Consider the following 23,073-nt stretch of genomic DNA (forward strand, 5'->3'; position numbering starts at 1 on the left):
ATGAAAATTGGTCATGTGACTAATTAATAAAGTGAGCATTATATATGTGTGTTTATCTGTTATATCCCGTGTTTTCACACGTTTGGAAAAACTTGTCATATATTGGATTTTTGAGATATAAGGTCAAATTTGATATTTCGTTGAACATAGGAGTTATGCATGAAAGAATAGAGTCATGAAAGTGTGGGACAAGGCTAAGGGAAATTTTGGAATTTTGGAAATTAGTTTTGGGAATTATAAAATATGATTCACAAGCTATTGGGCTCAAAAATTTAATTGGAAGTAAAGCCCAAAAGGGGTGTCATGGCCGGCCACTTAAGGCCTTGATCCAAGCCCATTTTAGTTGGTCATGTGCTTGGTCATGTGACCAAGCACTTCAACTATATACATAGAATAATTGTGATAAGAATGAAGCAAGATCAAACAAGAACAAAAAGAAAGAGAGAGCAAGGAGGGTTTCGGGTTTGGGGTGGAAATTTAGCCACCAAAAATATTGTTCTAAAAATTTATTTCTTGTTGATTTCCTACTAAGTCAAGGTTCCTTTGTAACTTGGTATAGTTGGTTTGGAGTGGGAAGCATTAGAATCACCAAAGTGATTACATCTCCAAGTGAAGAAGACTTGAGGAAAAGGTAAGAATTTCTACCTTTTATTGTGTTATGAAGTTTTGATCGTGTTGTAGTATGTAGAAATGTGTTGATTGTATGGAAAAATGGAAGTTTGCAAAGTGGGTTTGGAATATGGCTTGGAGCCGTGGGTGTGTGTGTGTTGTGTGGTGACAATGTGTTGAATTCATGTTGTATTCTAGTTGTGATTGTGATGGAATTTATGTTGAGAATGAAAGAGGAATAAATTTGATTGATTTGATGAAAATAGCATTTGGCCGTGTGGTATGGAGTGGTTTGGAATGGAATGGATTAAGTTTGTTTAGTGTGTTAAAGTGTTGTTGTGATGTTTGTAATGTAAATTAAGTTAGAATGATATAAGTTTGTATTGAATTGGAATGTAGAAACTTATGTCGTTTTAGTATGATTTTCCGATATTAAGGAAATGAAGTTGTTTGGTTGTCAATTATGATGATCATTGATGAATTTGGAAGTTGGAAACTTGTTATGAAGTTGTATGCCAAAGATTTGATGTTTTGCATAAGTTATGACTTTGACGGAAAGTTGTATATTGTGTATAACGAGTGTGTAACTTGAGGAAAACGATATGAAATGCTTCTAGAACTATATGGTGATGATTTTGATTGTTGATGAATGTGAAATTATTGATATTAGTGAAAGTTTGGGTTAGAATGATGGTTATGTCAACTTGTGAGAAAAATGACTAGTTGAAGGATATTTGTGTTTTTAATGTTCATTGTTGATATTGATGTTGTCGTTTGGGTTGTTGTTGATGATTTATAGCCGAGTTAAATTCTCGGGGTGCTATATGTATAGGGGAAGTGCTGCCGAAATTTCGGTAGACAAATATGCATTAAGTTGAAACTTTGGTATTCATAGCTTACAATTGGTAAACTTGACCAATTGCAGTTTTTTGACGAAACGGGAAGTGAGTTTGGAAAGGCGTAAAGAGCTTGAAAGGTATGTAAAGCAACCCCAATTCTTCCCTTGGCATGCCCTTAGTGTGTTAGGGTCGGATCCGGGCCTCGAAGGACCTCTTGGCCCTCGGAATCCGCAAGAGAAAATTTCAGTTTTTCCTTCAGTAGAATTGAACTACTTTGGTACACTTTTCTTGAAATAATGCAACTTTGCCCCAAATTACTTGGAAAGTCATAGAATGCTTGTAGAACCTTCTTAGGTGATACCATAAGCTTAGAGGGCATAAATTGAGCCCGTCGCCTTATTTGTCCCGAGGCGGGCTCACTATTTCCGGTTTCGCCCTTAATGTATTAAAGCTTTCTTTTTAAGCAATTTTTGAAAGAAATGTTTTGATTACCCTGCTAATCGCCTAACGAATATTGTATTAAATATTCTATTAAATCTTATAAATTATTTTGACACCCGGAATGACTTCGGGAAAGTTATACTTCTGTAATTTATTATGATATCCGAAATGCATTTATTATGATCCCGTCCGACTCCATTGGATCTATTTGGCTTTGATACGCTTCATCGAGTCTTTGAAAACATTTATGATATTTTAAATTGCATTAGTTTCTCACTACTCCATTCGTGGATGTCCCAATGTTTCCCACACTGAGCCCGGGCCAGGATATGTTGTCAAGCGTGATTCTCTGCATTGTTCGTCGCGTCCCGATGTGAGGGGGCAGGTATACGCGTACATGGGTCTGTGGAGTATGATGTGCCATGTCCGCCTATTCTGATCTGATCTGTTATGGCCATTTTGATATGACATTTTATGATACGGGGTCACGCCCCTTTTTCTGATTCCTCTGTATTGTGGCACCAGCGTCGGGAGGGTGGCCACGTTCTGTCTGCTGAGTCCCGTGGCAGGGACCGGATATGATATGACATATGTTTCTGTACACATTCTGTCTGTTTTGGAAATATGCATTTGACACTCTGGATTTGGTACTTATTTTCTGAAATCATTATGATTTGACTTCTGTGATTCCGCTTTACATATTCAGTACATATTTCGTACTGACCCCCTTTCTTCGGGGGCTGCGTTTTCATGTCGCGCAGGTACAGACGACACGTTCGCTGATTCACACGTTTAGGATCCCATTTCTGCTATTTTGGGGCGCTCTCTTCTTTAGAGCCCATCTTTTGGTACAGTCTGTCACTGCTATCTGGATATGTACATTGTTCTGGGTATGACGGGGCCCTGTCCCGTCTTATGATTATGTTATGTTCTGTAGAGGTCTGTGGATATATCTGTGTGGGTTCTGTACATATGTTTGGGATACTTTGTTCTATGATGGCCTTATCGGCCTATGTGTGCCAAGTCTGCTTTTTATGCTAAATTCTGTAGCGTCCACTAATATTATTATTATATTATTTGTTAATATGCTAATTTGGGTATCGGGTACGTATAGGTGCCCAGCTAGGGCACTGGTCGCGGCCCACGGGGTTGGGTCGTGACAAAAGTGGTATCAGAGCGGTTCGTCCTCGGAATGTCCACAGACCGTGTCTTGTAGAGTCTTGTTTATCGGTGTGTTGTGCACCACACCTATAAACAGGAAGCTACAGGGCATTTAGGATGCTACCCTTCTTTCTGTCTTAGATCGTGCGATAGAGCTGTGTTATCAGGATGACCCCTTCCTAACGAGTGGCTATATTTGCAGATATGCCTCCGAAAAAGGCAACAGCGGCCCAAAAGGCCAAGTCAGCAGCCTTGGGAGAGACTAGCCGGGTCCAGAGGATTACCAGGGCCCAGGCACATATTGCTCCGGAGACTTTGCCCCAGACAGAGGGTTCTTCTACACCGCCACTCGTGGAGGAGATTGGGGCGACCGCAGCCGCAGATCGGGGGGCGGCTCCACCGCCAGCTCCCGCAGTTCCAGTACCTGAGCCTCCAGCTCCACGGCCAGGCACTGAGGATCGGTCTATGAGGGAGGCAGTCCAGTTACTGACTAGACTTGTGGCAGGGAAGGTTCAGGGGCATGGACTGGGAGGTGACCGGGCAGTCAGGCGTGATAGTTCGAGAGCCCGTGAGTTTTTGACTTGTAGTCCTCTAGAGTTCTTCGGGACAAAGCCCGAGGAGGATCCTGAGGAGTTTATCAGGAAGGTGCGACGCACTCTAGATTTGATTAATGCTTCCGAGACAGAGTCAGTCGCGTTAGCTTCGTACCGGTTATATGATGTGGCGGCAAACTGGTACGAGTCATGGGGGCTATCCAGGGGGACGGCGCTACCCCAGCAGTTTGGGGCGATTTTTCTCAGGCATTTCTTGGACATTTTCTGCCACCAGAGTTGCTACGAGCCAGATCTGATAGATTCTTATTATTGAGGCAGAAGGGCCGCAGTGTCCGGGACTATAGTTTGGAATTTGATTCCTTGGCCCGATATGCACCTGCTGTGGTGACTACTACGGCGGACCGGATGCACAGATATATTATGGGGCTGGATCGGTATTTTGTTGATAGCTGCTTAGTATTGGCTGCTCAGCCCGGTATGGACATTGCCCGTATTCAGGCCCACGCCCAGGGCATGGAGGATCGGGGCAGAGGAGGACACCAGCCTGACAAGAGCCAGGATCGGAGACAGCCCAAGAGGGCCAGATCATCTGGAGATTTTCGGGGCAGACAGCCCCAACAGCCGCAACAGCCTAGCAGATTTTCATCTCAGCCGGCGCAGAACGCACCTCCCTAGCCTACAGGTCGCAGATTCGATAGCCCAGGGTATTCAGGAGCAGGCCAGAGCTCCAGGGCTTCAGGTTCGCGGACAGATAGGGGTTCTGGTCAGATGAGGCCACCCAGGGTTCAGTGTTCTCTTTATGGCAGATATCATCCGGGGGAGTGCTACAGAGCCACCGGTGCATGCTTTTCTTGTGGTCGTCAGGGCCATTCTGTGAGAGATTGCCCGTATAAGGGTAGTTCGGGTGGTGCAGCGCAGCCTACCGGATCAGCCGCTGGGTTTTCATCTTCGTCAGTGGCTATGCGCCCTACGGGGCAGGGTTTTCCAGCACCAGCGGGTCGCGGCAGAGGCCGTGGTGGAGCTTCTGGTATTAGCGGTCCTTCAAACCGCATTTATGCTTTGGCCAGCCGCCAGGATCAGGAGGCATCTCCTAATGTCGTTACAGGTACTTTATTGGTCTTCTCTCGGTCTGTGTATGCACTAATTGATCCAGGTTCGACTTTATCATATATTTCGCCCCTTGTTGCTGGTAAAATTGGTATTATGTCTGAACCTATAGAGCCATTTGAGGTAGCCACACCGATAGGGGACTTTATTGTAGCAAAACAGGTTTATAAAGACTCTTCTGTGATTGTATATGGCCATGACACTAAGGCAGATCTGGTAGAGTTAGATATGACTGAATTTGATGTTATTATGGGTATGGATTGGCTAGCTTCCTGTTACGCTAATGTTGACTGCCAGAATAAGGTGGTTCGCTTCCAGTTTCCCGGGGAGCCAGTTATAGAATGGGCTGGTAATACAGCATCGCCGAAGGGTAAGTTTATTTCGTACCTTAAGGCGAAGAAAATGATCAGAAAGGGTTATATCTATCATCTGGTACGGGTGCAGGACTTGAAAGCAGAGACGCCGACACTTCAGTCAGTCCCCGTGATTAATGAGTTTCCAGATGTTTTCCCCGACGAGCTTCCAGGTCTTCCTCCAGAACGGGAGATAGATTTCTCTATTGATTTACTCCCAGACACTCAGCCTATCTCGATTCCTCCGTACAGAATGGCGCCTGCAGAATTAAAGGAGTTGAAAGAGCAGCTGAAGGATTTGTTAGATAAGGGCTTCATCAGACCCAGTACTTCGCCTTGGGGAGCCCCGGTATTATTTGTGCGTAAGAAGGACGGGTCGTTGCGTATGTGTATTGATTATCGGCAGCTGAATAAGGTAACTATAAAGAATAAATACCCCCTCCCCAGGATTGATGATTTGTTTGATCAGCTGCAGGGCGCTAAGTTTTTTTCGAAGATAGATCTTCGATCCGGTTACCACCAGGTACGAGTATGAGAGGCCGATATCCCTAAGACAGCTTTCCGGACCCGATATGGGCATTATGAGTTCAGGGTTATGTCTTTTGGGCTTACTAATGCCCCCGCAGTATTCATGGATTTGATGAACCGGGTATTCAGGCCATTCTTGGATATGTTCGTAATTGTATTCATTGATCATATCCTGGTTTATTCTCGGTCTGAGGCGGAGCACGCAGATCATTTGAGATCGGTATTAGGGGTACTCCGGCATCAGAAGTTATATGCAAAATTTTCTAAGTGTGAATTCTGGCTGTCTTCAGTGGCTTTCTTGGGGCATATTATTGCAGCTGATGGTGTCCGGGTGGACACACAGAAGATTGAGGCAGTGAAGAATTGGCCCAGACCTACGACGCCCACAGAGGTACGCAGTTTCCTGGGGTTAGCAGGTTATTACATGAGGTTTGTGGAGAAGTTTTCTTCGATTTCAGCGCCTTTGACAAGGCTGACTCAGAAGGGAGCTAAGTTCCAGTGGTCTGACGCTTGTGAACGGAGCTTCCAGTTGTTGAAGGAGAAGCTGACTACAGCCCCAGTTCTGAGTCTTCCAGAGGGACCGGACGGGTATGTTATTTATTGTGACGCTTCTGGCATGGGGTTAGGCTGTGTATTGATGCAGCACGGCAGAGTTATAGCGTATGCTTCCCGGCAGCTCAAAAAGCATGAGAAGAATTATCCTACCCACGATCTGGAGTTCGCAGCGGTGATTCATGCTCTAAAGATATGGAGACACTATTTATATGGCGTTCATGTGGATATCTATACTGATCATAAGAGTCTCCAGTATATTTTCAGGCAGAGAGAGCTTAATTTGCGGCAGCGGAGATGGCTGGAGCTTCTGAAAGATTATGACGTGGATATTCTGTATCATCCGGGCAAGGCTAATGTTGTTGCAGATGCACTCAGTCGGAAGTCTATGGGCAGTTTAGCCGACTTACAGCCAGACAGGAGAGAGATAGCCCGTGATATTCAGCAGTTAGCTAGTCTCGGGGTTCGTCTGGCCGATTCTGAAGATACCCAGATTTCTGTTCGAGGGGTTTCTGAGTCATCCATCAAGAACGATATTAAAAGGCGTCAATACGAAGATCCCGTCTTAGCTCGGTATAGGGACACAGCCTATTATAAGGAGAGGACTCCGTTCGAGTTTTCACCGGACGGTACTTTGTTATACAGAGGCAGGTTGTGTGTACCTGATATTGCCGGCCTTCGGCAGCAGGTTATGAGCGAGGCACATTATGCTCGCTATTCGGTCCATCCTGGGTCTACAAAGATGTATCATGATTTCCGATGCTTATACTGGTGGGACGATATGAAGCGGGATATTGCAGAGTTCGTCGCCCAGTGCCCTAATTGTCAGCAGGTCAAGATTGAACATCAGAAGCCAGGTGGACTGTTGCAGGAGATGGAAATCCCGACTTGGAAGTGGGAGGTTATTAATATGGACTTCGTTACAGGTTTGCCTCGCACTCCACGGAAGTATGATTCCATCTGGGTCGTTGTTGATAGGCTGACGAAATCAGCCCATTTTCTTCCCGTCAGGACTACTTATTCCGCCGAGGATTATGCTAGGCTCTATATTAAGGAGATTGTGAGGCTTCACGGAGTTCCTCTATCTATTATTTCTGACAGAGGCACCCAGTTTACGGCGCATTTCTGGAGGTCTTTTCAGGAGGGTCTAGGGACTCAGGTGAGTCTGAGCACAGCCTTTCACCCTCAGAGCGACGGACAGGCCGAGCGCACTATACAGACGCTGGAAGATATGTTGCGGGCCTGCGTTACTGATTTCAGAGGCAGCTGGGATGATCACTTGCCGTTGATTGAGTTTGGATATAAAACAATTACCATTCCAGTATCCAGATGGCTCCGTACGAGGCTTTATATGGTAGGAAATGCAGATCGCCGATTGGCTGGTTTGATATTGGTGAGGCAGAGTTGATTGGCCCAGATATGGTCCAGCAGGCCGTGGACAAGGTGAAACTTATTCGAGAGCGACTGTTGGCAGCCCAGAGTCGACAGAAGTCATATGCGGATAAACGGCGTCGACCGTTGGAATTTCAGGTAGGCGATTGGGTATTTCTGAAGGTATCGCCTATGAAAGGCGTGATGCGGTTCGGCAGAAAGGGTAAGCTCAGTCCGCGTTATATTGGGCCTTATCAGATTGTTCAGAAAGTTGGAAATGTCGCCTATGAGTTAGATTTGCCATCTGATTTGGAAGCGGTACATCCGGTATTCCATGTCTCTATGCTCCGCAAATGCATTGGTGACCCTTCCAGAATATTCCCTGCGGATGATATTCAGGTGACGGAGCAACTATCGTACGAGGAGCAACCCGTATCTATTTTGGATCGTCAGGTAAGGAGGCTCCGGAATAAAGATGTAGCCTCTGTTAAGGTACTGTGGCGGAACGATAATAGGGAGGAAATGACATGGAAGGCCGAAGAGGAAATGAAGAAGAAATATCCTCAATTGTTCCCTATGCCCGCAGGTAATCTTGAATCCCTACTTAAATTCATTTCAACACCAATCGTATGTCCTATGTGTTGTCTATAATCAGAAACACCCCCAAAGTATTTTCCAACCCTATAAGATTAATTTTATATTCGAGGACGAATGTTCTAAAGGGGGGGAGGATGTTATATCCCGTGTTTTCACACGTTTGGAAAAACTTGTCATATATTGGATTTTTGAGATATAAGGTCAAATTTGATATTTTGTTGAACATAGGAGTTATTCATGAAAGAATAGAGTCATGAAAGTGTGGGACAAGGCTAAGGGCAATTTTGGAATTTTGGAAATTAGTTTCGGGAATTATAAAATATGATTCACAAGCTATTGGGCTCAAAAATTTAATTGGAAGTAAAGCCCAAAAGGGGTGTCATGGCCGGCCACTTAAGGCCTTGATCCAAGCCCATTTTAGTTGGTCATGTGCTTGGTCATGTGACCAAGCACTTCAACTATATACATAGAATAATTGTGATAAGAATGAAGCAAGATCAAACAAGAGCAAAAAAAAAAAAAAGAGCAAGGAGGGTTTCGGGTTTGGGGTGGAAATTTATCCACCAAAAATATTGTTCTAAAAATTTATTTCTTGTTGATTTCCTACTAAGTCAAGGTTCCTTTGTAACTTGGTATAGTTGGTTTGGAGTGGGAAGCATTAGAATCACCAAAGTGATTACATCTCCAAGTGAAGAAGACTTGAGGAAAAGGTAAGAATTTATACCTTTTTATTGTGTTATGAAGTTTTGATTGTGTTGTAGTATGTAGAAATGTGTTGATTGTATGGAAAACTGGAAGTTTGCAAAGTGGGTTTGGAATATGGCTTGGAGCCGTGGGTGTGTGTGTGTTGTGTGGTGACAATGTGTTGAATTCATGTTGTATTCTAGTTGTGATTGTGATGGAATTTATGTTGAGAATGAAAGAGGAATAAATTTGATTGAATTGATGAAAATAGCATTTGGCCGTGTGGTATGGAGTGGTTTGGAATGGAATGGATTAAGTTTGTTCAGTGTGTTAAAGTGTTGTTGTGATGTTTGTAATGTAAATGAAGTTAGAATGATATAAGTTTGTATTGAAACTTATGTCGTTTTAGTATGATTTTCCGACATTAAGGAAATGAAGTTGTTTGGTTGTCAATTATGATGATCATTGATGAATTTGGAAGTTGGAAACTTGTTATGAAGTTGTATGCCAAAGATTTGACGTTTTGCATAAGTTATGACTTTGACGGAAAGTTGTATATTGTGTATAACGAGTGTGTAACTTGAGGAAAACGATATGAAATGCTTCTAGAACTATATGGTGATGAATTTGATTGTTGATGAATGTGAAATTATTGATATTAGTGAAAGTTTGGGTTAGAATGAAGGTTATGTCAACTTGTGAGAAAAATGACTAGTTGAAGGATATTTGTGTTTTTAATGTTCATTGTTGATATTGATGTTGTCGTTTGGGTTGTTGTTGATGATTTATAGCCGAGTTAAATTCTCGGGGTGCTATATGTATAGGGGAAGTGCTGCCAAAATTTCGGTAGACAAATATGCATTAAGTTGAAACTTTGGTATTCATAGCTTACAATTGGTAAACTTGACCAATTGCAGTTTTTTGACGAAACGGGAAGTGAGTTTGGAAAGGCGTAAAGAGCTTGAAAGGTATGTAAAGCAACCCCAATTCTTCCCTTGGCATGCCCTTAGTGTGTTAGGGTCGGATCCGGGCCTCGAAGGACCTCTTGGCCCTCGGAATCCGCAAGAGAAAATTTCAGTTTTTCCTTCAGTAGAATTGAACTACTTTGGTACACTTTTCTTGAAATAATGCAACTTTGCTCCAAATTACTTGGAAAGTCATAGAATGCTTGTAGAACCTTCTTAGGTGATACCATAAGCTTAGAGGGCATAAATTGAGCCCGTCGCCTTATTTGTCCCGAGGCGGGCCCACTATTTCCGGTTTCGTCCATAATGTATTAAAGCTTTCTTTTTAAGCAATTTTTGAAAGAAATGTTTTGATTACCCTACTAATCGCCTAACGAATATTGTTTTAAATATTCTATTAAATCTTATAAATTATTTTGACACCCGGAATGACTTCGGGAAAGTTATACTTCTGTAATTTATTATGATATCCGAAATGCATTTATTATGATCCCGTCCGACTCCATTGGATCTGTTTGGCTTTGATACGCTTCATCGAGTCTTTGAAAACATTTATGATATTTTAAATTGCATTAGTTTCTCACTACTCCATTCATGGATGTCCCAATGTTTCCCACACTGAGCCCGGGCCAGGATATGTTGTCAAGCGTGATTCTCTGCATTGTTCGCCGCGTCCCGATGTGAGGGCGCAGGTATACGCGTACATGGGTCTGTGGAGTATGATGTGCCATGTCCGCCTATTCTGATCTGATCTGTTATGGCCATTTTGATATGACATTTTATGATACGGGGTCACGCCCCTTTTTCTGATTCCTCTGTATTGTGGCACCAGCGTCGGGAGGGTGGCCATGTTCTGTCTGGTGAGTCCCGTGGCAGGGACCGGATATGATATGACATATGTTTCTGTACACATTCTGTCTGTTTTGGAAATATGCATTTGACACTCTGGATTTTGTACTTATTTTCTGAAATCATTATGATTTGACTTCTGTGATTCCGCTTTACATATTCAGTACATATTTCGTACTGACCCCCTTTCTTCGGGGGTTGCGTTTTCATGCCGCGCAGGTACAGACGACAGGTTCGCTGATCCACACGTTTAGGATCCCATTTCTGCTATTTTGGGGCGCTCTCTTCTTCAGAGCCCATCTTTTGGTACAGTCTGTCACTACTATCTGGATATGTACATTGTTCTGGGTATGACGGGGCCCTGTCCCGTCTTATGATTATGTTATGTTCTGTAGAGGTCTGTGGATATATCTGTGTGGGTTCTGTACATATGTTTGGGATACTTTGTTCTATGATGGCCTTATCGGCCTATGTGTGCCAAGTCTGCTTTTTATGCTAAATTCTGTAGCGTCCACTAATATTATTATTATATTATTTGTTAATATGCTAATTTGGGTATCGGGTACGTACAGGTGCCCAGCTAGGGCACTGGTCGCGGTCCACGGGGTTGGGTCGTGACATTATCCTTAGAAGCTTCAAGAAAAAAAAAAGTAAGAACAAGAAAAAAAAAAGGGAGAGGCAATCGGCCAAGGGAAAGGGAAAGAGAAAAAGAAAAAAAATCTTGGAGCCTTCAACTTTGATTCAAGAATTATAATTTCCTTGTATTCCTACTAAGTTCAAGATTCTATACAAAGTGGTATAATTATTTTGGCAAGAAAGTGACTTTGGTGGCAAGGAGAACTTATTGGAAAAAGGTAAGGATTTTATGTTTCTTTTATGTTATGGAAGATTTATATATGTTATAGTATGTAGAAATAAATGAAAAGTATGAAAATTTTGTGTGTTGTGGATATGGGTGTTTGGCCGTGTGCATCAAGTTGGAGGGGGAATATGAATTAAATTATTTAGTATGTTAATTGTGTTGTTGTAGCCTTGTGATGAAAATAGAAGATAAATGGTTCTTGTTGTTATGAAAAATTTGTTGTAAGGTTGTTGTAGGAAAATATGCAACTTTATTGTAGTTTATGTAAATATGGAAATGAAAGTGGTAAGGTGCAAATTATGATTGTTGTCGATGAAATTGGACGATAAAAAAAAAATGTGTTGTGAATGCTTATGACGAAGGTTGGAAGTTTTGGATAAATTATGGTTTTGGTAAGACTTTTGTATATTTTGTAGAATAATGTGAAATGCGTCCGAATTGCCTTTGAATGACCTTGAATTTGTGGATGAATATGAAAATGTTGATCCTAGTTTGAATGTATGAAGTTGGAGTAGAAGTTGTGGCATTATGAAGAAAGGAAGACTATTCATGTCAGAATGGGTTTTGTAGTAACTGTTGATGCTTTTGATATTGTTATGGGTGTTGTGTTGATATTTTGAGCCGAGTTATATTCTCGGGGGGGGGGGGGGGGGGGGGGCGAAATTATATGGGAAATGCTGCTCAAAATTTTGTAGACAAGTAATGAATTAAAGATTTGAATGCTAAAAGTCTTGCTAATGACAATTGGTAAATATGACCATTTGTAGATTTTGGGCGAAACGGGAATTGAATTTGAGCGAGCGTAAGGCGCAACTAAGGTATGTAAGGCTTTGCTTTTCATTCTTTTGGCATGCCCTAGGTATGTTAGGCTAAGATACGAGCTTCGGGGACGACTCTACTCCTAGAAATCCGAGCTTGAATTTGGCCCTTTTTCATTCAATGGAATTGAATTAGATACTTGATGTTTTACTGAAACAACTGGGTAGACATCTAATACCTGCCCAAAAGGAATTGGATGGCCTTGAATCTTTCGTACATGACCCCATAAGGCCTAATGACCACAATTTAGGTACGCCGCCTCAACTTGACCAAGGTGGGCCCACGAATTTCGATATCTCCCTATATTGCTTTATTTGATATATTTGTGCAGTATTCAAAGAAAACTTTTGACTATTGCGTCAACTACTGTGAGATGGTCGTTTAATTATTTGATTGAGGTTATAACATATTTGACTGTTGTTCCGGTGTTGAACTAACAGTTTGTTTTGATTATCCTGTTGGGTTGTGGTAAAAGATTTTTATGCATATGGTTATTTACGATTCCGCTCGTGCATTCTGTTATTACCCCTTTCGCCAAGTCCCGGGCCGGTTATATTATTGTGCGCACTATGTGATATTGACCGCTGGACCCCTGACCGCGGTATGTGCAACATTGACCGCTGGACTCCTGACCGCGGTATCTGCGACATTGACAGCTGGACTCCTGACCGCGGTATGTCAGGTTTGGGATGTTAACCGCTGGGTACTTGGCCGCGGTATGTATGATAGTGACCGCTGGACTTTTGGCCGCGGTAATTGTGTGTTTGATTTTCTGTGTGTATGAGACGGAAATGTTCTTCAAAAGAAAGCAAAGCATTTTGGCATTTTGATTGCCGTATTTGTCTTCCGGAACCTCTTATGTATGATTTGTATGACAGACGCAACACTTTGGTATTCTGGTTATTGTGCTCACCTTCTGTACATGGTACTTCGGTTATGACTTCGTTTTCTGTACTTCATGCTTTGCATACTCAGTACATCCTTCGTACTGACCCCCTTTCTTCGGGGGCTGCGTTTCATGCCCGCAGGTACAGACTCACGTTTTGGTGACCCACTGGCGTAGGAATTCCATTCTGCGGTTCGGAGTGCTCCCTTTGTTCCGAAGCCGACATTTTGGGTACATACTCTTCCGATGTATATGTTTATGTTTATTCAGGGTAAGGCGGGGCCCTGTCCCGCCATCTGATTCTGTTGTTCCGTATTAGAGGTCTGTAGACATAGACGTGGGTAATGTACAGTTTTGTTTGGACGCGTTGTGTGAATTATGTTTGGGCGACCCATTCGCCGTGGCAGCCCTATCGGCCGCGTGTATGTATGCTTTGGTACATTATGTATAGTATGATAGCCTTGCCGGCTTCTATGCAGTATATATGGTTGTAGGCACCAGTGTGGAGCCACGTCTGATATTCATTTATATACGAGTCGTCTGTATGCTGAATCTGGTAAATGAGCGCGTAGGGGTGCCCAGTTCGGCACTAGTCACGGCCTACGGGGATGGGTCGTGACACTCCTTCACCTCTTTTGGAATTTCTTGAAGGAGATGACTTCCAATTAGGTTTCATACACTTTGCTTCAAAAATATGGCGTTGTTGATCATTTATTTCCTTGGTGTTCTTATGGTTGAAGTGTTTAGAGAGTTCTAGAGCTTTCTTGAGTTGTGGAGGTGAGGAAATGAAATGGATGAAATGAATATGTGGCCGTATATTTGGTCCAGTGGCTGGTCCTCTCTTTGGCCAATTATACGGTCAAACATACGGCTGGTACAATTTATACGGCCAGTATGTTTGGCCGTATAATGCCTCACTGAACCATCTTTGTTTACGTCGACTCGTTTGATCCCCGATCCTTATGGAACCTTCTTAACACTTGTTTAACACCTCAATACCAATCTAAGGGATGTCATTGCATGTCTCTAAGACACCATTATGCCCTAACCAAATCGTTGCTCGTTATTCATCCGATATACAACATACGACTCGCTTTCCTTAACAACTTCCTTTCCTTATCTCGGATGGTTTTGAAATCTCATTTCGGGTCATTAAATACTATTTCTCACTCATCGAAATACCGTATACGCCATGACCTTCGTTGTCCTATTCACAGTACATGTACGAGGAATTTTCCGAGGTGTAACAGAAACGCTTGTAGAACGAGCTTGTCGCTCATTAGCTAGTTGGTGTGTTCTTCTTGTTGATGCTAGAATTATTGTCTTTGTTGTGGCTAATTGTGGAGGAGGCTGACTTCGTTATCTTCGTTGGAAGGTCGACTTAGAGGTAGTAAAGGCTATTCATTTTCGCTTTCTTTAGCATGAATCCATAGCAAGTTTTCCTTCCTAGAAATGAGTCCAGAACAAAATTCTAGAGACCTTCAATTCATGTATTTACAGCTTCATATGCTCCCTATTGATACTGCCCCGATGACACAAGTTTCCCAAGTCTATTAATAGCCTCTTGCTCCATTCAAAAAGTATAAATGAGCCACATCAGCCCCTTCATAAGAACTCCTATAGTATAACGACTAGTGGTAAGAATGATAAGAGAGTTTTACTTGGTTGATGATTTGTTAGTGATGATGAGATGAGATCTTTACTTGTTTGTTGATGTTGTATGTTACGATAGACACATACCACATATAGGTCGACTTGGTAGTACAAGAGTGCTAGCCTAGCAGATACGGGCATGACAGCCTGGTAGATGACAGATATGCTAGTCCAGAAGTACCGGCTCATTAGTCGAGTAAGAGATGATCGTGCAGGTATGTGAGCCGGGACAACATAGACTCACGAGTCTGGTAACTAGCACATATGTACGAGACCTTACAACAACTTACCATTATAGTTATTGTGTGTTTACGCAACTTGTGTGTTGTAGATTATGTGTTATATAAAGTATGCGATGCTACTCCAAAAGGTTCAGAAAGGTAAAGCTACGACGAGATGTGATGATGCGATGTATCCTTATTGGTAAGGATTTGGTATATAATGTCACAAGTTACCGATGATGCTTATATCATTCAGTTGTCTCTTCAGATTTCTTTCATTGTTTACAACACTTGTTTATGATTCTTTAGTCGCCTTACATACACCGTACATTCTTTCATACCGACGTCCCTTTTGTCTGGGATGCTGTATTTCATACTACAGTTTCTGATAAACCATTTAATGGACCTCCAGTAGGGGTGTTCACGGTTTGGTTAAAAACCGATCCGAACCGCAAACCTAACCAAACCAACTAAATAAACCGATAGTTGTTTGGGTTTGGTTTGGTTTGATTTTAAATTTTACAAAACCGATAATATTTGGTTTGGTTTAGTTTTATTAAAAACAAACCGAAGAATAAACCAAACCGACAAAATAAATATACATAATTTTTATAATTATATATATACAATTTATTAATTTTATAAATAATTTTAAATACTTTGTTTACTTTTCATATTCTTTATCTCTATTGAGTTAATGAACTAAACACCTTAAGCCCGTTTATTAAAAGAAATTCATGAATCCAAAATCATTTATTCAAAGAAACAACCGTATGAGATTTACCTTAAAAAAGTTGTATTTCTTGTAAATTTTATTCGCTTGATTAAAGCTTATGGATTTTTCTTGTTTTGAAATTGTTCACTTGATTAAAGTTTTTAGATCTTAAGACATTTTCTCCGTAATTCAAAAAAATTATAGCTCCCCCAATAAAAGGATAATAACATATTAGTATAAGTTGGAAAATGATGGCCAAATCTTTCCTAATCGTAGAAAAAAGAATGAAAGAATAAAATACCATTAGTTTTCTTAAATATCGAAAAACCGACAACAACCAAACCGATAGATATGTATTATATTTTGTTTGGTTTGGATTTAATAATTAAAAACTGACTAAATTGGTTTGGTTTTGGTTTTAACCAAAAACCGACCCATGAACACCCCTACCCTCCAGAGTAGATAGTTCCAGTCTTTGCAGTTGATCGGTAAGACTCCATATCATCCAGAGTGCAGCCAGTCTAGAGGTCACTTGATTTTGTTGTATATATAGACTTCACGGGTTGGCTGGGGCCCTGTCCCTGCCATTTTGCGAATGCTAGATGTTCTTAGAGGCTTTTGTAGACGTATGTATACATGTGGTATTGTCAGTGAAGTGTCAGTGCAGGTAGAGGCTTTGTAGGCCCATGTGTATGATATATATATATATATGTTTGGGATTTAGGTTTTTGCAGATGTTACAAGTATAGAAGGTCAATCTATTGTATAGGTTAGGTTACTTGGTCACATCAGGCACCGGGTGCCCGTCGCGCCTCATCCAAGTTTGGGGCGTGACAAAGTGGTATCAAAGCAGGTCTATGTCATAGAGAGTCTACAAAGCCATATCTAGTAGAGTCTTGTTTTATAATTGTGAGGTATGGGGTTCGAAGGTACGAGAGTTCATTATCTTAAGTCTACTACAGCTTACAGGGTCAGATCCACATGAGGACCTACAAAACTTCATAGATGAGCTTCAGAGGACCTTATGGGTTATGCATGTTACTGAGATCGAGGCAGTAGAGTTAGTATCATATAGGCTGAGGGATTTAGCTATTTTCTGGTACATTGCTTGGGAACGATCTCGAGGACGGAATGCACCCTTAGAGGAATGGGAGGAGTTCTCTAAGGCTTTTCTAGACCATTACTTGCCATTGGAGATCTGACAGTCTAGAGTAAAGAAGTTCTTGGCCCTTAAGAAGGGGAATATGGTTGTACGTGTTATATCCCGTATTTTGTACATTCGGATATTTCAAGATAGTCGTGGTAAGTTGAGGGCAAGACTATTTTTTCAAAGTTATTTTAATATACATATTGTTCATTAGTATGGAAATGTTGAGAAAGGCTAAGGGTAAAAAGGAAAATTCACAACGTTGTTCATGGAAATATTGTGGAAGGCTAGGGGCAAAAAGGAAATTTCACAAAAAACTTCAAGAAGGATCATGAAAGGGCCACTCTTGGCCGTGTGGCTTATGTGTGGGTCCCACCCATGGCTAGCCAATTAACTCAAGCCATGAGTGGGGGCATGTGGCCACCCTTGTATGGGCTATATATATATATATATATATATATATATATATATATATATATATATATATATATATATGAGAGCTTACAAAGCAAGACAAAGTTATTCATCTTTTCACACTTAAGAAAGACTTGGAGAAAAGGAAAACAAAAAAAGGGGTTCGGCCATGGCTTGGCCGAACCTAGGACCATGGAGAGTTATCAAAAAAATTATTTTCCTCTAGTATCCCAACCAATTGGAAGGTCCTCATTAACATGAAGGAGTTGTTGGAGCATGCAAAGCATCCATTGGGCAAGTTATGAACCCTAGCTGAGTGGAAGAATCAAAGGATGAAGGTAAGGTTTAACCTCTTCTTTCATGAGTTACAGATGATTTGTGAATGTTGTAGTGTGTAGAAATGAATGAAATTCATGAAAGTATGTGTGTGGTGCTGTAGCCGTGTAGGTGGGGTGTTGAGTAGAAGAAATGAATTAATTTTACCTAGTGTTTTAGTTGTTATTGTTGTGGATTCTATGATGCAAATAAAGGTTTAGTGGTTCAAGTTGGTATTGGAATTGTTTGTGGGTTGTTGTAGGAGTTAATGTGATTCTAATATGATTTCTTGTAATTATGAGAATAAAGTTGTTAATGTGTAGATTGTTGGTGTAGTTCAAGAATTTCGAAGAAAGGAATGTGTTGTTGTTGTTGTTGTTATTAAGTTTGGAAGATTTCGGATTATTATTGATAATTTGGCCGAGTTGAATTCTCGGATTGTTGTTGATAAATTGGTCGAGTTGAATTCTCGGGTTGGTTGTTGATAATTTGGCCGAGTCAAATTCTCAGGGTTGGTTGAACTTACAGGGGAAATGTTGCCGAAATTTCGGTAGATTGTAAATGAATTCATTTGAAGGACTAAGACAAGTATATGACGATAAGTCTAATGATTGTGTCAATTCTCTTGAATGTAGACTAGCGAGCTTGGACAAATAAGCGTAGCTAATAGGACGTGGAACAGGTATGTAAGGCTTACCCTTTCTTTCTTTTGGCATGATCCTTGTGAAACAAACAGACAAAGTATATGTATGATTTCAAAGGAACTCCTATTCTTAGAGCCACTAGGATGGCTAATGTTCTTGACTTCCGAAAACTGTTTTGCTATATCTTGATATGTGTGTATGGTTCCAAAAGTTCTATTTTGATTTGATCCATAGTGATACTCGAATGGTACTTGATATGGCTATTGCTTTGATTTTCCAAAGATAGCTTTTGAAACGTTCAAAGAGGTTTCTGTAAGGGATATCGTCCATAACTTTCTCATACTAACTCGGATTAACTCGAAACGTGTTTATGATCCTCAAGTGTCGATTTATGTACTTATCCATCGAGTCTTAAAATTGTTTTATGTGCATATAGTTTCTCACTACTCTGCTCGTGCATGCCTCAATGTATCCTTCACTGCGTCCCGGGCCAGGGCATGTTCTCGTGCGTATTCCACGGCATTGTTCACCGCATCCCTCACTAGAGGGTCGGGGCACGTTATATGTATATATGTATATTATGATATAATGATAAGAGGGTGGTGTCCAGGATGGCATATGATGATCCTATTCACCGCGTCCCTCACTAGAGGGCCGGGGCACGTTACATGCATATATGATGATTTTATTCACCGCGTCCCTCACTAGAGGGCCGGGCCACGTTATATGTATATATGATACATGATGATGACATACATTATTTTCATTTCAAAAGGCAAGTGCATTGATGTTTTTAAAAGTCATACTTGTTTTTGGTAAATCTCTATTTCAGTTGTGATCCGCTTTACTGTATTTCATGTCTTACATGCTCAGTACATATTCCGTACTGACCCCCTTTCTTCGGGGGCTGCGTTTCATGCCACGCAGGTACACCCAGATGAGTAGAAGCCATTATAGAAGATGTTCCAGCGGAATTGGCGAGCTCCATTCCTCCTGGAGTGTTGCCGAGCCAGAGTATTCATGCTATGGTATATTGGTCGATGTTAGAGACTTTGCAGACAGAGTCACGTGTATAGAATGTCAGTCTTGTGAGCGTCTCCACCAGCCGATGTGTCATTATGCATCATGTTACAAGTTTCATGTGATTATAGATTTTACTTAACTTGAGAACGACGAAAAGAATGTTTCTAAAAGCCCTTATTATGTATTTCATTTTTGTTTGACTTAAGAGTCCCAAGAGATTATGTGTGTAGTAAGAGTCAGCGGGTTCGCTCGGCCTTAAGTAAGGGTCGGGTGCCCATCACACCCTATCGAGGTTAGGGTGTGACAAAGTGGTATCAGAGCAGGTCGTCCTAGGGGTTGTCTGCAAAGTCGTGTCCAGTAGAGTCCTGTTTATGGGTGTGAAGCCGGCCACATTTATAAACAGGAGGCTGCAGGGCATCTAGGGATTGTTGACCTTCTTTCTGTCTTAGATCGTGCGATAGAGCCAAGTCATAGGAAATGAGATTCCTTATGTAAGCCTTACATACGACGGAAGAAGGTGAGTGATGATATGGAAAGTCATAGAGGTAAGTTTTGATATATTTGTTCTGTTACCTGAAATTGGGAGCCCTGGGTAGCTGGAATATGTCGTATGAATGTATGCCCTGTGAGGCATTGCTGGTGATTGCTGCATGCAGGTTCTGGGTAGTAAGAATTGTAAAGGAGACTCTGTCGGAATTTTTCAAAATCAGGTCGTTTAGTTAGGTACACCTAACAGGAAGAAGCATGGAAGGGAAATATCTTAAACGGACGATAAGTGGGATGAGTTGTTTCAGAAGGGTTATGGACTTGGCATAGCATGAAGAATAGTTGCGAGAAAGACGATTAGCAGTCCGAAGGATTGAAATGGATAACATTCGAGGTTTAGTAGGAACAAGTTCTGTTGGGGGATTCAGGGAAAGTCGACAATCGGTTTCGTTGTAGATTATTATATAGAAGTGGCGAGTGGAAGTCCAAAGAAGTGGATAATCGAGTATTTCTAAGTAACGGCGACGAAGGTGTGTTCACTACCATCGGGAATCTAGAAATCTAGGACGAAAGGTAGTTATACACATAGGTGAATATTGGGAATTGAAAAGGCTAAAATAGTAATTGTTAGGGAGAAAGACGTGTTACGAGAATGTCTCTAAATCTGTAAGACTTCGACTTGCCCCAGATCGTGTAATAAAGGTCATGCGGCGAAGTGGATGCGATTATACCAGCGTTAACACACCAAATTCCATCAGAGTTTCGGGGTTAAGCGTGCTAAGGCGAGAGAAATATTAGGATGGGTGACCCCCTGGGAAGTGTGCAAAAGTCCTATAGATTTAAACATAAGAGGCAAATGGGAAGCTAGGGTAGCCTAAGGGAAATTAGAGTATATGGAATGGTTGGAAACCTTAAGAGGTCGCGTAGGACGAGGCAGACTAGACTGGTGAAGAGAAAGAGAGTGCATCACAACTCTGGAATTAGGATGAGTTCGAATAGCGTTTGGAAAAATTTTGTAGGCGAGATGGTAGTAATTATATATACATATATATGAATGCGTATGATATCCCATATGTTATTGTATCAACGGGTATGGGTACCCCAGCAACCGGCGTAGTGGTATATTGAAGGCATTGATCGAACAGGGTGATAAAGTTCAAGTGACAAAAGAACGTTACCAGGTAGGCTAATGTTATCATCATCACAGGCGAGAACTGCAAAGTCCCAAGATAATGACATCTGGAAAAAGGGGCAAGTGAGTATAAGAAAGCTAAGGAGATCAAATGTCGGAAAAAAGTGAAAGGTAAGCAACATCAGTGACTGAATCCTCCGAGAGGGATGACGGGCAAAGCATGAGACTTTTTGGAAAATTTCAAAAGTAGGCATGTGAAAGGGATAAATGTGTAGTCATGTTGACACGGTTTCCTCAGACATAGAAGAGATTTCCTGAAAAGATGACTTAGAAATGAAACGGAATTGCGCGTTTGAAGTAAAATGTCATGAACCTCAGAACCGATACGGCAAATAACAAGAGAAGAAAAGCATTCGAGGAAGAAGAAACCCAAGGAGGGTTAAGGATGAGAGTAGGAAAGGTATACTAACGGGTTAGTCGAAAGAAGAGGAGAGCATTTAGGCGTAAAGTTAACCATAAGAGTAAGAAGGATACTTTAACAAGTTAGCGGTAGGAACCCGATTACGCATCGAGGAAAGAATAAGGATGATGGGTCGACACTGCTGATTGGGAAATTAACGGTATGGAATGAGAATTCATGTGAGGTCCGAGAGATGTGATCTTAGAGGAAATGGAATGAAATGCAAGGAATATGCAGGGGAGACCGCTCGGTCATAGCATCGTAAATATAGTTAAAGGATCGATGAGCGATGATAGAGAGAGTGTAACCTATAAGGATTCTGTGCTAAGAGCAAGAGTAGCGGGGCGCTCGAAAAACATGGACGCATAGCTGCAACGCAAGCGCATAGTTAAGAAGACTTACGAGTAAGCGAGCTAAATGTGCGAAAGGACTAATAGTGGATGGAAGGGTATGGAAATGTTGAAAAAATGATGATATAAACATGAATTGAAGGAGAACTCAAGATAAGGAGAATTCTAGATATGTTATAAGTAAAGTCTGGAAAGCAAGACGAGGAGTAAGGTATAATCGAAGACTTCATAAAAGGACATAGTGAATCTCGACGTTTTCATTAACTAGTGAGTCCAGGACACCGTTAGTGACAAAAGACAGAGGTATGGAAAGACGAGAAAGAAGGCATCGGAATTGGATACCCTTATAAGTATTCTAGTTAAATACGAGAGTGTAAGTAGCAAGGAGATAGACAGGCCAGACGATACGATGACGAAACCCCAGCATTAAGAAGAAAGTGAAAGGCGGTAGGTAATTATCGTAGACAAGGGTACTCGAAGACTGTTGGCGTATAAGAAGCCCCTTAAAAATAGGGGAGAACATATTATACTAGGCTTAAAAGGAATCGCAACATTTTCAAGCTCCAGAGGAGGAAAATTTATTAGCTCGGGGCCAGAGTTTGAAACATATCGGCACGTCAGAAGGATACTTGAAGGAAGTAGATACTAATTGACAATAAGTGTACCATGAGGCAGACATGAGGATAAAGGAATAGCCTATAGCCGCACTGGATCGTTAAGTGAAGATTGCGTACCGAAGAAGTGACTTCCGTTAAGGTATTGTGACGAAACAATAACATGGAAAAGAATAGGGTGAAAGATAGGGAATGGGCATGAAGAAAAGGACAACTATAAGAGGGACCCTCCCGAAGTATTATAACACCCCATGAGGCCAGTTGAACATTCGACGACGAATGTTCTAAAGGGGGGGAGGATGTTATATCCCGTATTTTGTACATTCGGATATTTCAAGATAGTCGTGGTAAGTTGAGGGCAAGACTATTTTCCAAAGTTATTTTAATATACAAGTTGTTCATTAGTATGGAAATGTTGAGAAAGGCTAAGGGTAAAAAGGAAAATTCATAACGTGGTTCATGGAAATATTGTGGAAGGCTAGGGGCAAAAAGAAAATTTCACAAAAAACTTCAAGAAGGTTCATGAAAGGGCCACTCTTGGCCGTGTGCCTTATGTGTGGGTCCCACCCATGGCTAGCCAATTAACTCAAGCCATGAGTAGGGGCATGTGGCCACCCTTGTATGGGCTATGCATATATATATATATATATGAGAGCTTACAAAGAAAGACGAAGTTATTCATCTTTTCACACTTAAGAAAGACTTGGAGAAAAGAACAAAAA

The sequence above is a fragment of the Lycium barbarum genome, chromosome 5 (genome assembly GCF_019175385.1).
Source record: "Lycium barbarum isolate Lr01 chromosome 5, ASM1917538v2, whole genome shotgun sequence".
Classification (NCBI taxonomy): Eukaryota; Viridiplantae; Streptophyta; class Magnoliopsida; order Solanales; family Solanaceae; genus Lycium; species Lycium barbarum.